The sequence below is a fragment of the Arachis ipaensis genome, chromosome B6, assembly GCF_059453495.1.
Source record: "Arachis ipaensis isolate K30076 ecotype BB chromosome B6, ASM5945349v1, whole genome shotgun sequence".
NCBI lineage: Eukaryota > Viridiplantae > Streptophyta > Magnoliopsida > Fabales > Fabaceae > Arachis > Arachis ipaensis.
In genome coordinates, this window is record NC_142441.1 from 129479939 (window position 1) to 129487774 (window position 7836).

Below are 7836 nucleotides of genomic sequence, written 5' to 3' on the forward strand. Positions count from 1 at the left end.
TTCTTGCATTGACATCCCTGCAAATTCTTCCAATAAGCAGTTTAAGACCGATTTTTTATTACGTTGAGTGCCTTATTATGATTTTGGGTTGAGTTGTTGAATGTTCTTTCTCCTTCAGAGTAGATTCGCGTTCCCACTTGGCTGGCTTTAACCCATTCACCAATGTCATCCTCTTTTACCATATCACTCTCTGTGTCCTTCAGCAGATCATGGCAGTTTTTCACCTCGTGCCCCAATTTTGCGCAATAGGTACAGAACTTTCCAAGTCTCTTATAGTGCAATGCCACTTCTACCTCCTTTTTATTAGGTTCTGCCACTATTAACTGATCCCTCACTTGCCTGGCAGCATCAATATTGATTTTGGCCGTCACAATCCTAGTTTCTCTGCCCCGAATATGAAATTTACCTACCTCCAACACTGTTCCCAGTCTCTCTCCCAATTTACGTCCAACTTCGAAGGTTTTAAACGATTCTGGCAAACCCCAAAATTGAACCCAAACTGAAAAATTGGAAATAATATCTTCATCTCAGTTCTGATCTTCCTTCCATCTCTTGACATGGAGCACATAATCTTTGAATAGCCATGGAGAACCACATTCAACACGCAAGACATCCACTTCTTTATTAAAAAAGAATTGGAAGGAATTGTCCCCTTTGTCACTCACGCTAAATCCTTCTGGGTTTTCCAATATAGCCTTTAAAGCATTCCCCATGATTCCAACTGAGAAGGTTTTGGAAGCAAAGAGTCTGCCATAGAGACTATTGGAGCAAGCGTTAATACTTTCTGATATGTCTGCCTCTTCCAGTAGAATCACATTCCTACCTCCTTTCCGGTTGTCTTCCTCGGTCCGATCTTCATCCCTCGCTGTCTCAGTCATGCAGATTACGTAGACTTGTATTGAGATTTAATTGACGTTGACAATGTAGCCTTGACGGCAGTAGAAACTCCGTTAAGAAACCCTAACAGAGCACTAAAAAACCCTAACAGGGCCAACAAAAAAGACGACATCTTAGTGTAAGAAAAATAATGATTTGTATTTGTCAAGCATTTTCATTTGTATTTCCTTATTTTGCTAACGTCTCTTATCCCAATAGATTTAGAGCCAATTATTTAAGCCATTAATTGTGTATTGCAACCTATAATTATAAAAACAACTCTAACAAATGATACTGTTTGTTGCCAACTATAGTAAAGCTTTTATTTTAGTGTGATCATTGTTAAGATTTCATTACTATTGTACATGAATAAATTGTTGATTACAATAGGATGGGCTTAAAATTATTATTATCATTCTGTCAATGAGTCAAATTTTCTGGCATAATTGCTTTATCTTTAGTCCACGTTGTTGGTGTTTTGGAAATTAACAATATACTCAATAAGAATTTGAAGCTATATTATTCCCAACGTTGCTGAACACTAACCAAGACTTAGTAACTTCACAAGCAAAATCAGCAAGTTCATAATTAGTTCAAGCTGAAATAAAAAAGGCCCAAATGTCATTATACAGTCCAAACAAAGAAATCAAGCATCTGAGCCATAGCTACTTGGACTAAGCCTCCAATTCAGCCCATTGCCATTCTTGAAAGGAAGAGCATCTTCTTGCTGGTGGTGCTATGTCGTTTCGGATAAGGCATAAAGAAGAAAGGAAAAATCAATTTTCTCTTGAGAACTAAAGATGAAGAAAGAAAAAGCAATCTCTGATAGCTATGTCAAATCAAAATCAACATAAAGAAGTTAAGCAAAATCAAAGGATAAAGGTATGAAGTTTTCATTAATATGCAAGTCAATTACTTGCTGATTTCTTCTTCCCTCTGCATAACTATTTCGGGTAACATGAAGAAAGTGGTGGCTATCTTGTTCCGCTATAAATCAATGGTTGATAATAAAACTTGGGGCCAAAGTACAAGATTAAGGGTTTAGATTTGAAAAATTCATTAAGGAAGCAAGTTGCTACTGCTCATCTCTCCTCTACTATGATTAGCTTTGATATCTAATCCTTAATTTTTTTATCTGATGGAAGAAAAAGAAAGGGAAACTTCAGCTGGTTCAAGATTCAAGAAGATGACTTTGGAAAGAAGCTTTAGCTATGGAAACAGAGCTCAATACAAAAAGGAAAATCAACTTTAGTTTTGTTTAAGGAGAGTGAACTAGAGTTTGAGTTTCATTAAGAGCTTCTGTATTGTTCTTGCTCAACATTTTGGACAATATTTCTACATCAAAGAAACATTCTTCCAAGATGGAGAGCTACATATGAGAGTGTTGAATCCGATTCATCTTATAGCTTCAGAGTTGTTCAACATAATTTCCTTCATGGTTTATCATTGAATATTTTGTTTGTATGTTGTATCTTTTTTTGTTTCTATTCAGTGGTAAAAGGCATATAAGTGAGGCTTTAAGAAAAAATCATTGAGAGGAAAGGCAAAGAGAGGAACTTGGAGAGAAAAGTCAAGATTTATATCATATCTCTTTTGATTATATTTTTATTTTGTATCTTGTATCTGAGAGGTATCCCTTGCTAAGTTGGGTGAGCACTTAGTGATTGTATCATGATCCTGAGAGGATTCCCTTGCTAAGTTGGGTGAGCACTTAGTGGTTGAAAGTATAGGCAGTGAACCTAACTAAATCAAGCTTGTGTAGTAGTTTGGTTTGTACCTAATAGAATTAAGTTGAATCCTTGGGAATTGGTGTATGTAATACTTGAAAAGATAGTCAAAATTTCATCACTGTTGTGGTAGAGACTGGATGTAGGTTGCATTGCACAAGGCAGCTAAACTATGATACATGGCTGAGTCATCTTCTTCTTCCCTCCTCTAATTCTGTTTTTCACAATTTATGAGACAAAATAAAATTGGCTTCTGCATAATCAACTTCGCAATCTAAAAAGAAGCAAAGTTTCATTTTCTGGTTTGAGAACTTATTATTCAAGATAAACAGAAGGCCAGAGATTCAACTCCCTTCTCTAGGCCATTAAGAACCTTCATAGCTCTATATCAGTGGAAGTACACACTGGATTTGTTAAAAGAGTTTGGTCTACTTGATTCCAAACCAAGCTTTCCAGAATTCAGGAGACCCTCTACCTGATGTAACTAGCTACCGTCGACTCATTGGGCGGCTGATTTACTTAACTAATACCATGCTTGATATTTGCTTCACCATAAGCAAGTTAAGTAAATACATGGACTATGCTACCACCAAACACTTTGAAGCTACTCTACATGTTCTTAGATACTTGAAGGGTGCACTAGCTAAGGGCGTGTTTTTATCTTCTTTCAAGAATCTTCAATTGAAAGTATTTTCTAACTCAGATTGGGGTTCCTATACAGATTCAATACGTTCAGTTATTTGTTTTTGTTTTTTTTTCTTGGATCATCTTTGATGTCATGGAGAAGCAAGAAATAATCCAGTATTGCTCGCTCATCAGCTGTGGCTGAATATAGAGCCATGGATGTTGTAACGTGTGAAGTTATATGGATTTCCAATATTCTCGGAGTCTTTAATCTTCCTCCCACTCAACCCATCATTTTATACTGTGACAACTAATCTGCTATTGATGAGCGGATAATTTATACGCTTTTTGGCATTGTTTTTACATAGTTTTCAGTATGATTTAGTTAGTTTTTAGTATATTTTTATTAGTTTTTAATTAAAATTCACATTTCTGGACTTTACTATGAGTTTGTGTGTTTTTTTGTGATTTCAGGTATTTTCTGGCTGAAATTGAGGGACTTGAGCAAAAATCAGATTTAGAGGTTGAAGAAGGACTGCAGATGCTGTTGGATTCTGACCTCCGTGCACTCAAAGTAGATTTTCTAGAGCTACCGAACTCCAAATGGTGCGCTCTCAATTGAGTTGGAAAGTAGACATCCAGGAATTTCCAGCAATATATAATAGTCCATACTTTGATTAAGGATAGATGACGTAAACTGGCGTTGAACGCCAGTTCCATGCTGCATTATGGAGTCAAACGCCAGAAACAGGGTGCAAAGTGGAGTTAAACGCCAGAAACAGGTTACAAACTGGTGTTCAACTCCAAGAGAAGCCTCTACACGTGTAAAGCTCAATGCTCAGCCCAAGCACACACCAAGTGGGCCGCGGAAGTAGATTTCTACATCATTTACTTATTTCTGTAAACCCTAGTAACTAGTTTAGTATAAATAGGACTTTTTACTATCTTTGGAACATCTTTAGTTTCATCTTTAGATCACGTTTGGGGGCTGGCCTCTCGGCCATGCCTGGACCTTATCACTTATGTATTTTTAACGGTAGAGTTTCTACACACTATAGATTAAGGTGTGGAGCTCTGCTGTTCCTCATGAATTAATACAAAGTACTACTATTTTTCTATTCAATTCAAGCTTATTCCTTCTCTAAGATATCCATTCGCACCCAAGAACATGATGAATGTGATGATTATGTGACGCTCATCATCATTCTCACTTATAAACGCGTGCCTGACAAACACTTCCGTTCTACATGCAAACAGGTTAGAATGAATATCTCTTAGATATCTAATACAGAGGACCGAGTCCGAGATATTAGAATCTTCGTGGTATAAGTTAGAACCCATGGATGGCCATTCTTGATATCCGGAAAGTCTAAACCTTGTCTGTGGTATTCCGAGTAGGATCTGGGAAGGGATGGCTGTGACGAGCTTCAAACTCGCGAGTGCTGGGCGTAGTGACAGACGCAAAAGGATAGTAAATCCTATTCCAGTATGATCGAGAACCGCCAAATGATTAGCCATGCAGTGACAGCGCATTGGACCATTTTCACAGCGAGGATGGGATGTAGTCATTGACAACGGTGATGCCCTACATAAAGCTTGCCATGGAAAGGAGTAGGAATGGTTGGATGAAGACAGCAGGAAAGCAGAGGTTCAGAGGAACGAAAGCATCTCTATACGCTTATCTGAAATTCTCACTAATGAATTACATAAGTATCTCTATCCTAGTTTATGTTTTATTTATCTTTTAATTATTAAAACTCTATATCCATTTGAGTCCGCCTGACTGAGATTTACAAGGTGACCATAGCTTGCTTCAAGTTGACAATCTCCGTGGGATCGACCCTTACTCACGTAAGGTTTATTACTTGGACGACCCAGTGCAGTTGCTGGTCAGTTGTGCGAAGTTGTGACAAAGAATTAAGATTATGAACGTGCGTATAAAGTTTTCAGCGCCGTTACCAAGGAATGGAACCGTCACGATTTCTGCGCACCAAGTTTTTGGCGCCGTTGCCGGGGATTGTTCGAGTTTGGACAACTGACGGTTCATCTTGTTGCTCAGATTAGGTAACTTTATTTTAATTTTAACCTTTTTGTTTTTATTATTCTTATTTTCAAAAAAATCAAAAATTTTTCTTTTTTCGTTTTTCCCAATTAAATTTCAAAAAATACAAAAAAAAATTTATAAAATCATAAAATCAAAAATAATTTGGTGTTTCTTGTTTGAGTCTAGAGTCAAGTTTTAAGTTTGGTGTCAATTGCATCTTTTTAATTTTCTAAAAAAAAATTTTTTTTTCGAAAATTTCATGCATTGCATTCTTCATGATCTTCAAGTTGTTCTTGGCCAGTCTTCTTGTTTGATCTTCATATTTTCTTGTTTTGTGTCTTTTCTTGTTTTTCGTTCGCATTTTCAATTTGTTAATGTCTAAAGAATAAAAAAATTTTAAGTTTAGTGTCTTGCATGTTTTCTTTTCTTGAAAATTTTTCAAAAATAAGTTCTTGGTGTTCATCTTGACATTCAAAGTGTTCTTGGTGTTCATCTTGACATTCATAGTGTTCTTGCATGCATCACATGTTTTGATCCAAAATTTTCATGCATTGAGTCTTTGGGTTATTTTTCTCTTTCATCATTAAAAATTCAAAAATCAAAAATATATTTCCCTTTTTCTCTCATAAATTTTTGAAAATTTGGGTTGACTTTTTCAAAAATTTTTAAAATCTAGTTGTTTCTTATGAGTCAAATCAAATTTTCATTTTAAAAACTCTATCTTTTTCAAATCTTTTCCAAAAATCAAATCTTTTTCATTTTTCTTTCATAATTTTCAAAAATTCCAAAATGATTTTCAAAAATTTTTTTCTTATTTTGTTTCATAATTTCAAATCTTTACTAACAATTAATGTGATTGATTCAAAAAAAAAAATATTAAGTTTGTTACTTACCTAATAAGAAAGGTTCAATCTTTAAGCTCTAGAATCATATCTTTTTAGTTTCTTGTTAGTCAAGTAATCAACTTTGATTTCAAAAATCAAATCTTTTCAAATATCTTTTTCAAATCTTTTTCAAATTAAGTTTCAATCATATCTTTTTCAAAATCAATTTCAAAATCTTTTCTAACTTTTTATCTTTTCAAAATTTGATTTTCAAATCTTTTTCAATTAACCACTTAACTTTTTGTTTCAATCATATCTTTTTCAAAACTACCTAACTAACTCTCTCTTTCTAATTTTCGAAAAAACCTTTCCCTCTTTTTCAAAATTCCTTTTTAATTAACTAATTGTTTTAATTTTAATTTAATTTAATTTCAATTTTAATTTTCGAATTTTAAATTTAAATTTAAAATATTTTTATTTTATTTTGTTATTTCTCTCATCCCTAATCTCCTTCTATTTATTTATTCATCCATTAACACTTCTATCCTCACCCCTGTGTTTGGATTCTCATCTTTTCCTTCTTCTATTCCTACTTTTTTCTACTCACATAAAGGAATCTCTATACTGTGACATAGAGGATTCTATATTTTCTTTTCTGTTTTCTTCTTTTTCATATGAGCAGGAACAAGGATAAGAACATTCTTGTTGAAGCTGATCCTGAACCTGAAAGGACTCTGAAGAGGAAGCTAAGGGAAGCCAAAGCACAACTCTCTGGAGAAAATCTGACAGAAATTTTCGAAAAAAGAGACATGGCCGAAAATAATAACAATGCAAGGAAGATGCTTGGTGACTTCACTGCACCAAATTCCAATTTACATGAAAGAAGCATCTCAATCCTGCCATTGGAGCAAACAATTTTGAGCTTAAACCTCAATTAGTTTCTCTGATGCAACAGAACTACAAGTTTCACGGACTTCCATCCGAAGATCCTTTTCAGCTCTTAACTGAATTCTTGCAGATCTGTGACACTGTTAAGACCAATGGGGTTGATCCCGAGGTCTACAGGCTTATGCTTTTCCCGTTTGCTGTAAGAGACAGAGCTAGAGTATGGTTGGACTCTCAACCTAAAGATAGCCTGAACTCTTGGGATAAGCTGGTCACAACTTTCTTAGCCAAGTTCTTTCCTCCTCAAAAGCTTAGCAAGCTTAGAGTGGATGTTCAAACCTTTAGACAGAAAGAAGAAGAATCCATCTATGAAGCTTGGGAGAGCTACAAGGAACTGACCAAAAAGTGTCCTTTTGACATGCTTTCAGAATGGACCATCCTGGATATATTCTATGATGGTCTGTCTGAATTATCAAAGATGTCATTGGACCATTCTGCAGGTGGATCCATTCACCTAAAGAAAACGCCTGCAGAAGCTCAAGAACTCATTGACATGGTTGCAAATAACCAGTTCATCTACACTTCTGAAAGGAATCTTGTGAATAATAGGACGCCTATGAGGAAGGGAGTTCTTGAAATTGATACTCTGAATGCCATATTAGCTCAGAATAAAATATTGACTCAGCAAGTCAATATGATCTCTCAGAGTCTGAATGGATTGAAGGAATCATCCAACAGTACTAAAGAGGCATCTTCTGAAGAAGAAGAAGCTTATGATCCTGAGAACCCTGTAATAGCAGAGGTGAATTACATGGGTGAACCCTATGGAAACACCTATAATCCCTCATGGAGAAAT

General features: G+C 35.3%; 1 non-coding gene across 1 annotated transcript; it reads right to left on the bottom strand.

Moving 5' to 3' along the window:
- Window positions 1–7296: 7296 nt before the first annotated feature.
- LOC148562726 (small nucleolar RNA R71) lies at window positions 7297–7404 on the bottom strand. Its single transcript, XR_015886510.1, has one exon. It is a non-coding gene; the product is annotated as a small nucleolar RNA R71 (small nucleolar RNA).
- Window positions 7405–7836: the final 432 nt, after the last annotated feature.